At 43.8% G+C, this 13,994-nt stretch overlaps 1 protein-coding gene across 1 annotated transcript in view; it reads right to left on the minus strand.

Moving 5' to 3' along the window:
* RHPN1 (rhophilin Rho GTPase binding protein 1) overlaps positions 1–13,994 on the minus strand; it is a 1,554,789-nt gene that overhangs the window by 548,361 nt on the left and 992,434 nt on the right. The window lies entirely within an intron of this gene.

Genomic DNA, 13,994 nt, shown 5'->3' on the forward strand with positions numbered 1-13,994 from the left:
CATCTCAGGGATGCTGAAAGGGCTTGTCAGAGAGGCTCTCTGTTTCCTGGTTTGGACCCCCTCTGCCTCTAGAGTGGCGTCTGTTGTTGTTACCCCTCTGCCTCTAGGGGTAAACTGACCACGTGAATCCGGCGTGACTCCTTGGGATTTACGGAACCACATTTTCCCACCTTTCTGTCCTTTGGGATAAGGTCTAGAAGGGGTGGAAAACGGACTCCAACAGCAGAAAGAGTCTTGCCGTCCTGTTCGCACCTGGTCAAGGTTTCCTTCACCTGAGGGCCAAACAAAGCTGACCCATCAAAGGGAGAATTTGTGAAGGACCTTTAAAGGGATCCGCAAAATCACATAGCCGCATCCAGGCTTGGCGCCTAAGAGCCACACCTGTACCTCTGGCTACTCTGGCTCCATCCGCAGCATAGAATATTAGCCGCATGGAGGAGTTTGCAATGGAATTGAGGGTTCCTAGCTGCGAAGCAATTTTTCTTGAGCCTCTGCAGCTGTAGGATCCAGAACTACTTCACCCATCTCCTTAAGGATATCACTCTGGAGTCTGGTGAAGTGACATAATTTCAGCAACGCATAGCAAAGGTCGCTGAGGAAAACATCCGCCACCTATCCATGGTCCTAGAGTCCTTATTAGGAGGATGGACGGGCACGGAAGGATCTGCAATTCCTTTTGGTGGCCGCAGCCACCACCATGGCATCAGCGGGACACCCTTGGTGAGGAATTGCTTGTCACAGGGCAGTGATAAATTTTGAAGGCCTCCTAGGGACTGGCTCTACAGAGTCAGGAGCTGCCCACGCTTCGTGCAATAACCTGCATAAGGGGTTGCGGAGACACCCAGGAGGTGGAGGGCCGAGATCCAAACGCCTCTAGGTATACTGACTCATCCTCAGAGGGATTGTTGGTGGGCCAGTTTCCCTCTGTTTAAGGAGTTCTAGGATGTCTGAGAAGGAGACATCCTCAGAGGGGATCTAGGGGATCCCTCTGACTCATCAAAGTCAGTATCCAGTGACAGACTCGGGAGTCTACATGTTTCCTCTTACAAGTCCTCTTCCTAGGAGGATCTCCCGAAACATCAGGAGAATCCTCGGAAGAGGGGAAATTCCCAATGGGGAAACCTGAGGCGGAGGATCTCTGGGTCCTGTAGCAAGAGAAGTGGCAGAGATGTCAACAGGTACTATAGAGGGAGGAGCTACGGAACAGACTGCTGACTGATACCAGTGGCCAGCACACTCTTCATCACCTCGAATGCTCCTCCAAGGTAGGTCCTAGAACTGGCTCAAGAGCTAGGAACTCCTCAGGTAGGTCCGAGAGAACCCGTTCCGAGCTAGGGACTCCAGGGACCACCAGGGGAAGGAAGTCTCCGAGGCAGATGTCGGAGCCGAGCTCACCAGGCCGAGGCTCCAAGGAAGCGGAGCGGGCTGGTTCGGACAAGGGTCCGATGCCACTCACCCTCGAGAGGAGACCATGAAGACCACCCACCTAATCCTCCAAGGGGAAGAGCGGTTTCGACAAGGGGTCGATGCCACTCACCCCTCGGAGGACCATGGAAGCCCGACCACGAATCCCTCTAAGGAAGGTCTCAAGAGGAGATAAGAGTAGAGGCTGAAGGAACAGAAGGGGTATCCGTCCTCCAGCCGTAGCAGTAACCATTCCGAAGACTCCAACCCAAGCTCTGGGGTAGAGTTGAAGGAGGAACTGTAACGGGTGTGGACCAACAGTCGCCTGTTGAGACGGACTATGTAACATTTGGGCCAGTACCTGTGACTTAAGTAATCTACTGACCACTCTCTCTAGGTCATGATCTGACAGTCTGGATGACCTTGAAGATCGGCTCCGATGGCTCCGTTCGAAAGAAGAGGTGAAGCGAGCGAAAGTATCGGCTCCAAGGAAGGAGACCTCGACCTCTTCCTGGAATGAGCCATCGGAACCGATACTATAGATCCTGTCGGCGAAGACTTATCGAACAGACAGGTGATGTATCGGCTCCAGCCGAGCCGATACAGCCACCAAAGAAACGGTGTCAGAGCCGATCGGCGACACCGATGCCTGTGCCACATGGGTGTCGGAACCGATCGGAGCCGACACCGGAAGAGTCGATGCAGATCGGCACCGATAGCCGTGCCGGCTTTGTTAAGCCAGAATCGGCTCCAGTCGGAGCGATCTCGACTCTGGAACGAAGTGAAACGGAGGCCGCAGGCTTAGACACAAGCCTGGGCCTTGGAAGATTTAGCTGATTTTGATGGAGCCGACTTAGCGGAGAGCCTCCGCTTAAGAAGGCCCCTAAGTATCAGCTTGTTGCGCCTTTCCTGCAGGACTCTCTGGCTGAAGGAATGACAAATAGCACAGGAGTCCTGCAGGTGAAGAGGCCCCAGGCAAATACAGGCAAAGTGTGACCGTCTGTCAGAGACATCTTCTGACAGCACGAGTCACACTTAAAACCTGAGACCCTCTCCTTGACATGGTGCTTACACAAAACACACACACACCAGTCAAAATTTAAATTAAAGAAAATACCAAAATATTCCTAAAACACACACACACACCCTAACAGGGGATGGATGGTAAAGTTTGACTAAAAAATTAAAAGAGACAGGGAATTTCTGGAAATCTAAAATTAACTTATAACTAACAATAACAGGTTTTTTAACAAAAAGGGGCTTTAATATCAATAAAGTGAATCACTTACCAGGAGTTGGTAAAAGGAGGACCTCATAAGCGAAGCGGCAAACGAGATCTGGGTACTTACCGCCTTGCATCATGGGATATGGGGCTGCCTCGAGCTGGTAAAAGTGACTCTCGAGCTTAGCAGGTAGCGGAGCCGAGGGATCGGCTCCGAACCCATCAAGCAAGAATGAAGGCGAGATTGACAACTTAACATTGATCATTTCATCAGGTCTTATTGTTTTAATTATTTAATTGCTACTATTTAATTATTTAATTGTTTAATGAGTGTTATGATGTCATTATGCTACTTGTATATAGGGTGGGGTTTTTTTTTTTTACTGCATTTATATCTGATGAGAAACAGCGTGGCGCTTATATTACTGCAGTTTTTTATGTCTGTCTTCCAATAAATGTGGATTATCGTTTTTACTTGAGTTTTGGAGGTTTCATTCAGCTTGGCTTTACATGGTGCACTCTTTATTATTATTTTTCATTTCGTTTTTCGGACTTAAGAGTGCTTCATCTGGCGGTATTGTTTTATTCTATTTTTTGCACATTCAATGTTTAACAGTTTTTAATAGTATTTTTTTGTTTATATACACCTTATAGCACTTTATAGGTATTTTTATACATATTTTTAGCATGCATTTTTATGTATTATGTGTGCGGCATATGCTTTAACGTTGGTTGACAATTGATGTACTGACATGGACCCATATTTATTTGATGAGTGCACTTTAATGCCGAATGGATTAATTTGGTCATGAGGATATGTCACTTATTTAAGGGTCTGAGACTCCCCCCCTTTTTTGTCTGAAGAAGTTTTATTCAATGTAGTAAAACGAAAGTGCTAACTTCACTTCAATAAATTAATTTCCTGGTGGATTAAGTTTGAGCCTACAACTTTTTTTGGATTTATTCAGTTTAATTATTTTGCTAGGTTATACAAAATACATTATACAGATTCTCAAAATAATCCACTGCAGGTGGAAATACTGAATTCTTAGAAATTATTTAGTTAATATGACGCAACTTTCACAGAAGTGCAGTCCAAGTCCCAATAATTTCTAGTAGTATAGCATCACCAAAAGAATCAATGTATGAGGATTTAAACAGAGTATGGACTCCTCACTATTAAGATGGGGGAGTAGCTATCTGACCAAAATAAGAAATATGTACACAGGTCCTGAAGGTGGAAAAGAAAAGGGGCATATATATGACCTTGATAGACAGTATTAGCAACCTCAGAAAAGGACCCAGGTAAAAAGACTTAACCATGGGACATTGTTTTGCTTCATTCAGGCAGCAGTTTGTAGGACCTACTAGTTTAAAGTATGAAACACAATATGAGGACTGCCTGGTCCACATGGGTGGAGCAAAAGCAATAAAGGAGAAGCCATTCTAGATTTCTGTCTGGCAAATGTCTTGATGGTGGCCAACACATGGCTCACCAAGACAGACAGTCACAAGATCACATACAAGAGTGGTCAGCATGCAACCTAGGTACAATTCCACTAACTGACAAAAGGGCATTGGTGTAAAATCAGATATTGCAAAATCATCCCTAGTGAAATAGTCAGGCCACAACATAAACCACTGGTGGCCACAATCAACTACAAGAAGTGGTCAGAGAAGTGTCTATGGTCAACAAAGACAAGGCTGAATCCTTGAAGTTGCCTGCAGCAAAACCACAGGAGTTTAAGAAAATACTCAGAGCTCTAGCACCTCAGATCAGAAAGAAGAGGAAACGGATGGTGTCACAGAAGAATGGCAGCATCTCAATCTAGCAGAACTGATGTTTGACCAAGCCAGGTATGGAAATAAGGTGCACAAAGAAACAGATGGTGGTGGAATGTAGAAATCCAGGAAGTTACTGAAGGAAAAATTGGGGGATAGAAAAGATGAACAAGGCTAAGAATGAATACCGGTTGTCTACCAAAAAGGTTAAGAAAGCTGTCACAATAGCAAAGAAAGTACAGTTGCGCAAGTAAACTTATTACAGTAGATGCTCTAATAGATCACTGATGTTGTACACTAAGTTATTGGAGTTATATCTTTGTCTAGGATATAACTACCAGCCAGCTCCAGTGCTTTCTTGCCCCAAGAAGGAAGAACACAGACCTGGAAGGAAAAATGCTACAAAGAAAACAACTCAAACAAAAATAATGTAATTATATACACAAACAAATACACATTCACACCTTGGCAGTATATCTAAAAGACTAAGCAAGGGTACTGTAGGGAAGGCACAGCTACTGAACAGTGACTATTAGAACATTTACTGTTACAGTAAATTCACTTACACAATTGTACTATGTTAAATAGTTAGTTACTAGGCTTGCAGTCTAGAGGGTTACTGAAGAGCCTAGCCCAAATTCCCAGTTCCTCCCAAGCAGTGACTGGTAAAGTGACTTGCTCAAGGTCACACAATAGGCAAATGAAGGCTGGGGGACTCAAACCCTGTACCACATGAACTACTACTCACAATCTTAACCCTCTCTGCCAACTGCCATGGTAGAACAACATTTTGATCACTGCTGCAATAGCCTAAGCTATCAGTAAATTACCATAGCTTAGGAAATACTAGGGAGGAGGAAGAAATTCAAGAATCCAGGAGTCCCTGAAGAATGATCCTAACAAAACTTGTTATAGACCTGGAAAAGAAATCCACTTTGTAATGCATTTTGAAAGTATGTGCAAAGAACAGAGTGGCTGCTTCTAGAATACTTGTAGAGTCCACTCCTTCCCAGAAAGCCACAGAAGTAGCCAAAACCATGTTAGAATGGGCCCTAACCCTGCCTGGAAGTATCTTATTAAGATGAGCATAGCAGAAATAAATAGCATGAGACAATTATCTGGCAAGTGTCTGCTTTGATACAGGCTATGCTTTTTTATCAGATTGTCACAGAAGACAGATTGGCTTTAAATTAGTTCTGTCCACGCTCAGTTCCATGTAGACTATATATAGAGTTCTATGCATTTTATTGATACGAGATCTTTGTGGTTTATTTGTAATTTTTGTGTTGGCACTTTAAGAGTGGTTGGGTTTCCCGCCAACTTTTAGATTTAAACTGTGAGTTGTTCTGAGATGTTAATAGGTCTGAAGAAGCCGTAAGGTGAAAGCGCTAACCTGCATTTGTTTTTACTTCATTAAAAGCTGTCCTTGAACTGAACGAGTCCTGATTTGTCTATGCAATATTCGTCTTGGAATACTGGGACTACTGATGTTCTGAGGACTTTATATGAACTGGTGGTTTGTCTACTGTGGATCGCTCCTACAACTTTTGATATATTTTTTACTTTCATGTTTGGCTTGTTTAGTAGGAGCGTTTACTCTGCACAGGCAGTATACTTTTAATTTTTTTCTTTTAATACCTGCTGGACATCTTCAAACAAAAGGGGAAAAAAAAGTAACTAAAAGGTATCAAAACTCTATCCTTCTGTCAGTCAACTGCAGTCCCTTCAGATTGGGGAATAAACAACCCCTGTGTCTTGGGTAATTACTTTTGGCCAGTTTCAAAAGAAAGGGAAAAAAACACCGATGCCTGGGCCAAAAGGAAGTCACCACCACTATATTTGTAGACTCTCTCAGAATCTTTAGAAAAACCATGTGCATCAGTGAAAGGGTAGAAAGACATACAGGAAGACCTCTTAGAAGTCTGTATGACACAGAGTAAACATTCAGGGCTTTGAGGTGATCAGTGTAGGACACTGTGTTTACTCCCTGTACTCTTTTTGTAAGGAACCTTGATAGACATTCCAGTTGCTGCATGTGTTTGGTCAGGTACATACCAAAGGGGGCATTATACTCTACAATGGCTCTTGTGATGGTGCTAGTGCACTGGTATAATGACCTCTAGGCACCTAGATGCCGTGCCTTTGCTTGTAAGTTGAGCAACATAGAAGGATTTTCTTAGCACATTGAACACATGTTGACTTAAGGCTAGGTTACCATTTACATGAGTTCCCAGATCCCTGACTAGTGAATCAACCTTAGGAGTGTTTTATTGATGACGTAGTTACCCGGGGTGGCTGACTTCCTAAAAAGTACTACAATCCATTTTTTTAGTACCGAGTTTTAAGCCATGGCTTTGGCATCAAGCATTTGTCTGTGCCAGACCTTTCTGAAGGGTGTTTTCGTCTTGAGGGGATTCAGTGACTGCTCCCAGTTAGCAGTCATCTGCAAACCTGGTTAGCCAGAGGCCACTGACACTGACTTTGACATCCGAGAAGTGGACACCAAAGAGTAATGGGCCTAGCACAGAGCCCTGGGGGACACCACTGGCAAACAGCCTCTTTGTGGAGGTAGCCAAACTGATTCTAACCTCCTAGATCCTAACTGTGAGCCAACTAGCTATCCAGCGTGTTACAAAGTCGCTTAATGCCTAGTTCTGTAAATTTGTTGACAATGCCTTATGGGGTACTGCGTTAAATGCTTTTGCCAGAGCTAGGTAGGCAGTATGTACCATTTTCCCCTCATCCATAACCTCAGTGACTTTTTCAAAGAAGTCCACCAGATTCACTAAGCAAGAATTTCCTTTGACAAAGCTAAACTGGGATGGATGCAGTGGCTGAAAGGTCTCCTATTTCATAGTTGATAACTTCCAGGATAATTACTTCCATTACTTTGCAAAGAAGACAAGTCAGACTACTGGGTCTGTAGTTTCCAAGATCTGTTGAAGGTCCTCCCTTATGAAGGGGGATAAAGTACAGTTGTGTACACCTACCATAAATGTAGATGTTCGAGTGTCTTCACTGTTGCAGTCATAACTGTAGGGTGCTGCTGCCGGCAGGCAGCCCGAGGTCGGCCAGAATCCCAAAGTCTGGGTCCGGCGTCGGCTGTTCAAGCTAGTACCCTGACGTCAGTACGCTTTGGTACATAGCCCTCAGCCGGCGCCATCTTCTCCAGCCTTTCTTGCCCTAGATGTCAGAAGTCCCCAACAAAACAAAAATGAATCCAACAAGGAAACACAAATACACCACAAAAAAGGAAAAGGGAGAAAAAAAAGGGGATAGGAAGGAGGGAAACCCCGACTGCAACAGTGAAGACACTCTAACATCTACATTTATGGTAGGTGTACACAACTGTACTATGTTCTTCGTGTTTCACTGTTGCAGTCATAACTGTAGGGTGGAATCCCAAAGCAGTGTAAAAGGGGAGGAGGCTTTAGATAGAAGAAGGGGAGGCAAGAATACCCTGCAAAACAGCAGAGGCAAAGCCTGCCCTGGTCTTAGAAAACAGGGAGATTGTAGTGCTTTGAAAAAGTATGCACAGAACTCCAAGTGGCAGCTTCCAAGATATCCTTGGTAGGGACTCCTCTGAGGAAAGCTGTAGAAGTGGCAGCTGCTCTAGTAGAATGACTTCTAATGGTACCTGGAAACTGTTTCCCATGATGAGTGTAACAAAATCTGACTCCATAAGCAATCCATTTGGAAATAGTTTGTTTAGAAATAGGTTTTTCAAGAGAACTGGAGGCAAAAGAAACAAACAATTGATTAGACTTTCTGAACTCTTTAGTCTTGTCCAGGTAAACTCGTAACTGTCTGTGCACATCTAATGAATGCAAAATCCTTTCCCCTTTATTTTGAGGATTTGGAAAGAAAGTAGGAAGGTGAATTGTCTGATTTAAAGCCACTTTCGAAATCACCTTAGGCATGAAAGTAGGATTGGTCCTCAAGGATACTCTGTCCTGATGGAAAATGAGGTATGGTTCCACAGCCATGAGAGCTTGCAACTCTGAGACCCTTCTGGCAGAGGTCAATGCTAATAAAAGAACAGTCTTCCAAGATAAAAACTTAATATCTGAAGATGCAGCAGGCTCAAAAGGAGGCAAAGTAAGTTTTTCTAAAACATAATTAAGATCCCAGGCAGGGACAGGAGGGGTCCTGGGAGGCCACAAATGTTTAGCCCCTCTCAAGAATTGCTTCACCAAAGGATGAGAAAAAACAGGAGGATCAGAACTGAAATGAGCAGAAATAGCAGAAGCATGAATCTTAATGGAAGAAAAGGAAAGTCCTTTGGATAAAAGTTCCGAAAGGTAAAGCAAAATAGAAGAGAGATCAGGAACCAGAGGATCCGAGCCTCGGTCCTGCATCCAAATACAAAACCTCTTCCATTTAGAGGCATAGGATTTCCTAGTGCTAGGCCGTCTAGCTTCCAGAAGAACATCCAAAACTTGTTTGGGAAGACTAGAGGAAATAAAATTCCTTTGAAGAGCCAAGCTGCCAGGCAAAGGGTCTTGAGATTGGAATGTAGTAACTGACCCTGATGCTGGGACAGAAGCGAAGGGTTCAGAGGGAGAATCTAAGGAGGCCCCAAGAACAGGTGCTTTAAAGTTGGATACCAAAACTGTCAAGGCCAATTTGGAGCAATCAAGATGAGGAACTTGGGCTTGTCCTGTTTTATCTTCAGTAATACCCGAGGTAGTAGAGGAAGAGGAGGGAAGGCATATCCTGAAAGGCTTCTCCAGCTGAAGGACAGGGCATCCACTCTCCAAGCTGTTTTGTGGAAGGACCTGGTGCAAAAGCGAGGCAGCTGATGATTGAGATGGGATGCAAACAGATCTATCTGGGGGCATCCCCAAACTGCAGTCTGTTGAATAAGTTGGTGTCTAGCATCCATTCGTGAGGATCTGAAATGTTTCTGCTCAGGCTGTCTGCCAAGAGATTCTGTTTCCCTGGAATGAATTGAGCCTGGAGATGTAGATTCAAATTTAGAGCTGTGTCCCATAAAGCCATAGCTAGTCTGCAAAGGGGTGAATGAGAACCCCCCTGCTTGTTGATGTACCACATGACCGTGGTGTTGTCTGTGCGAATTAGCAGAGGCCCTGGTTGCAAAAGGTTCTTGAAGGCTAGAAGGGCATTTTGAACTGCCAACATTTCCTTCAGATTGATGTGCCAATGAAGATGGTCCTTTGTCCATGTTCCCTGCTGGCAATTGTCTAGAAAGTGTGCTCCCCAAGCATAATCCGAGGCGTCCGTGGTTAGGATTTGAGTAGGTTGAGGTAGACGAAAAGGCTTCCCTTCATTTAAAGCGCATACCCTGGACCACCAGAGGAACTCCCTCTGAAGGCAGGGGATCAGAGGAATCAGAATATCCAGATCGTGGTAATGCTGTGACCATACACTTTTCAGATACCATTGAAGCTTTCTCATATGAAGCCTTGCGTTTGGAATCAACAGAATGCAGGAAGCCATGTAGCCCAGAGCCTGCAGGAATTTCCTTGCAGTGAGCTGAGATAGAGTTGCCAAGGTGCTGAAAGTAGAAGCCAGCTGAGTTTGTTTTTCTGGTGTGAGGAAGGCCCTTTGTAAGGTTGTATTTAAGAGGGCTCCCAAGAATACCATTTGTTGAGAAGGGATCAAATGTGACTTTTTTGTGTTCACTGAGAATCCCAGTAGGAGGAGAAGACGTTGAACAAAGTCCAGATGTTGAAGTAGAAGATCTTTGCTGTCTGCCTGAATAAGGCAGTCGTCCAAATAGGGGTAAATCTGGATCCCCTGAAGTCAGCAGTAAGCCACTACTGGTGCCAGGCACTTGGTAAAGACTCTGGGCGCAGTAGATAAACCAAAGGGCAGTACAGAGAATTGAAAGTGCCTCGAACCTGCCTTGAACCTGAGGAATTTCCTGCGTTCCTGCCTGATGGGAATGTGTAAGTAGGCTTCCTTTAAGTCCAATGTCACCATCCAGGCGTCCTGAGAGAGCATTGGAATTAGTTGCTGCAGAGTAAGCATCTTGAATTTTGGAATTTCCAAAAAGGTGTTTAACACAGAAAGGTCCAGAATAGGTCTCCATGAGTTTTGTTTTCTTGGAACCAGAAACAGTCTTGAATAAAAACCTTTTCCCATCTCCGAGAGTGGAACCACTGTTCGAAAATCGCCAACCAACGACTTGCGAGCTGCTTTCCACCGCACGGCAAGAAAGACTGGAGAAGATGGCGTCGGCTGAAGGCTATGTACCAAAGCGTACTGACGTCAGGGTACTAGCTTGAACAGCCGACGCCGGACCCAGACTTTGGGATTCTGGCCGACCTCGGGCTGCCTGCCGGCAGGAGCACCCTACAGTTATGACTGCAACAGTGAAACACGAAGAACATCCATTACCGTCCCCCATTATTGTGGTACAAAGTCTGTTTTAAGACTATATTTAAATAATAACTTCAGGGTGAAATTTATACTATTTGGAAGGCACCCTGGGATGTTATCTCACCCCAGTGAAGCAGTGATCTTGGCTTTAGTGAGTGCAACCAGTGTATGCTCCCTAGTTATAGTTAGAGGGGTTATGTTTGAGGGTATTTTGGGAGGAATGGTTTGGGGGAGGGGTTAAATCTTGAATTGCATTTGCCCACTGACAAGTTTGCTATATTACCAGGCTTGGCGAATGTGGCACCATTAACCACCAGGTCAACACATTGCTGTGTGCTGCCCTTGTGAGACATAGCTGAAGAAGGCCTTATAGTTATCTTTCACCTGGAAGGCTATCAATCTCAAAATTTGCTTTGCTTGACCTAATTAGCTCTCTTAGTTTGACATAATTAGCACTCAGTTATCCATTTAGTTTGATGAGACAATTTTTATCTTTATGGGAATTACTCTTACTGATTTTTGCCATAATGTTTTCCTTTTGTTGTATACCCTGTTTAACTTGGGATGTCATCAGGGTGGTTTGTTTCTGAGGCTAGTCCTGAGCTTACTTCTGTTTGGTACAGCAGCCTCTATGCAACCACTGATATGGCTGTACAGAGTTTCTGAGAGTAATTTGGCATAGGCCGCTGTGTTCTCAGGGTTTGGAAAGGCATTTGATTTTGACAAAGCATCACTTAATAAAAGGTAATTTGCCTTGGACTAGTTCCTAACTGTTACTGGTTTTAATGGGATTATGGAGTTGATTTGGGTTTCAAAGGCGACAGCTGTATGGTTGGACCTTACAAAGGAAGACGAGACAGTGGGTGGGTGTAGGGAGTGCAGTGTTCTCCCATATTTGTGAGCATAAGGGCATAAGGTCCAGTATTTTGGAACCTCTAATGGGTGTATTCACTATTTAGTAAAGGTTGTTTGTACTTACAAAGTCCAGGAATCTCTATACCTGTAGATCTGAGGCCATGTTGGATTTCAAATCTATACAGGGGTAATTAAAGTCTCCCATGAGTAGTGTGTTAGGATGGATGGTAATTTACATGTCTCCAGTAGGTCCAAGTATGCATTGCGAGCTTTTTCGAACATGGAGAGTGACCTATAATTGGCTAGGATATGGTATGGGGATTTTGTCTATGGTGAGATACAAGCAGAGGAACTCCAGCATGTCATCCTGTTTGATCACCCTAGAGTTAAGCTACTTACTGATGTATATTGAGACACTACCACCTTTCACCCTTGTCTGTGCAGCTACTCATCTAAAAGTATGGACAGCACTAATACCTTGCACTGCTGGGGTACTCTCTGCTGCTTTTAACCATGCCTCAGTAACTGCATAGATGTCTATATTCTTAAGCGTGAAGAGGTCTTGGAGGAAGTGTAGTTTTTATTTTGTTGCCTGGCACTGAGCAGTTACACACAATGAAATTCAGTTGAGTTAATTTTGCTATGTTGGTAGGTTTGTCAGTTTGGCACATTGCCTAAAAAGGGACTATGGGGGATGGATAAAGTTTTATCCAGAAAAGCCTAAAGGGGAAAGGGGCATGTCATCCGTGGCAAAGCAACGTGGTTGATTCAACTTAGAATGACACCAGAAAGACAGCCAGTTGTTGAAATCAACCATCATAACATGCAGTTTAAAAATTCTGAAAGTTAATGTAGCAGAATCAAAAAATTCTTCTTCCTGAATCTGTCAATATCTTTCCCATCCTTACCAGAGGACATGGAGTTAGCATTCACCATATTTTTATCAGTAGAAGTCATATGTAAAGAAATGTCTGCAGGACGTGATTTGGGATTAGGATTAAAAAATTGTTTTGGAGGTACTTTATACAACCTATCAGTCTTTTTGGAGTCAAAGAAGAAAACATCCTCAAAGGCAGACAAAACAGGAGGGACAGCTACAGGCTGTGAAAAATCTAGCGGCAATAAATCATAATACTTTTGCTGGGAAACAGGGGTCTCATTCTGTTCCCACTGAAATGGATTTTTCATTTTGCTTACAGTATTACAAAAATATTCTTCTGGAGGGAAACCTGAAGAAACACTTTCCTTAGATTCTGAACCTTTGGCTTGAGAATTGACTGAAGAATCACACTCCCTCTCACATCCCTGCTCATTTGACCGAGAATCATAGCCACATTATTAAGGAATCATTTTCTTTTTTTTTATTATAAGGCAGTGAGAAAGCAGAATTTAGCACATTAAAAGCAGAGAGCATTCCTTAGCAAATCCTCCCTGTCCATAATTAAAGATACAGGAGAAGCAACATTTTTAAGTTTCTTCTTTTTCTTTCTGGGAGATTTCATGGAACGTGTCTGACATATGACAGGAACACTAGCCCAGGAATCAGATACCTTACTCAGGTTAAGCAGTATACCATCACTTACTACTACTCCCAGATCAGCAAGAGTGGTTCTCCCTTGACCAGTGAGGGCAATCCTACAGCTGCAGACAACATGGACATTTCTTGGTCCTAATTTGCTTCCAGAGGAGCCATACCAGAGGGAACAGCAGCAAAAGATGAGTGGTCCAAGGAATCAGTTTTGGCCACAGCAGAATCAAACATTGTCAGCTGAGGAAGTAATGGAACTATCCAGATACCTGAAGACTCTACAGTAACTTTCTTCTTGTGGACAGGAGAAGCATGAGTCATGGAGATGGACAACTTTTCCGAGTTCAGTCTAGGAAAGGAAACCTTCCCCAGAGGGTGGGTGATCCTGAGTGAGTCTGTAAACCTTCTGACAGGAAATTCATGACAGTTCCCAAAAAGCACAATATCCTGCCTCCCACGCACTTGTTCTACACAACGATGTAAAAAATAACATTAACAGATGGATTTTTACACATTTCTTTCACAAAGGCATAACAGCAGAATTCCATTCAGCAAACATCACAGTATTTCCTATCATAAAATTAAATTGTTCACAGAAAATGCACATTTTTCCTCAAAATGATGGAGCAGAAGGTTTTCCCTGTAAGTGTGCTTATCTGCCCAGCCTTGAAAAGATCGCTAGCTGACTATCAGTTCCACAAGGCCCGCAGAGGCAGCGCTTGTGTGGCAAGAAAGCTGTGAAGCTGTTGGAACTCAAACCCCTTTTTATATGGCTCTTTTCGAACCTTAGGCAGTTTGGACATACGGAAGATGCCCTAAAGCTCTGAAATCTGGATAGTGATCATATTGCTTGGCAAG

This window comes from Protopterus annectens, chromosome 3.part1 (genome assembly GCF_019279795.1).
Source record: "Protopterus annectens isolate FY-2018-M chromosome 3.part1, PAN1.0, whole genome shotgun sequence".
Lineage (NCBI taxonomy): Eukaryota > Metazoa > Chordata > Ceratodontiformes > Protopteridae > Protopterus > Protopterus annectens.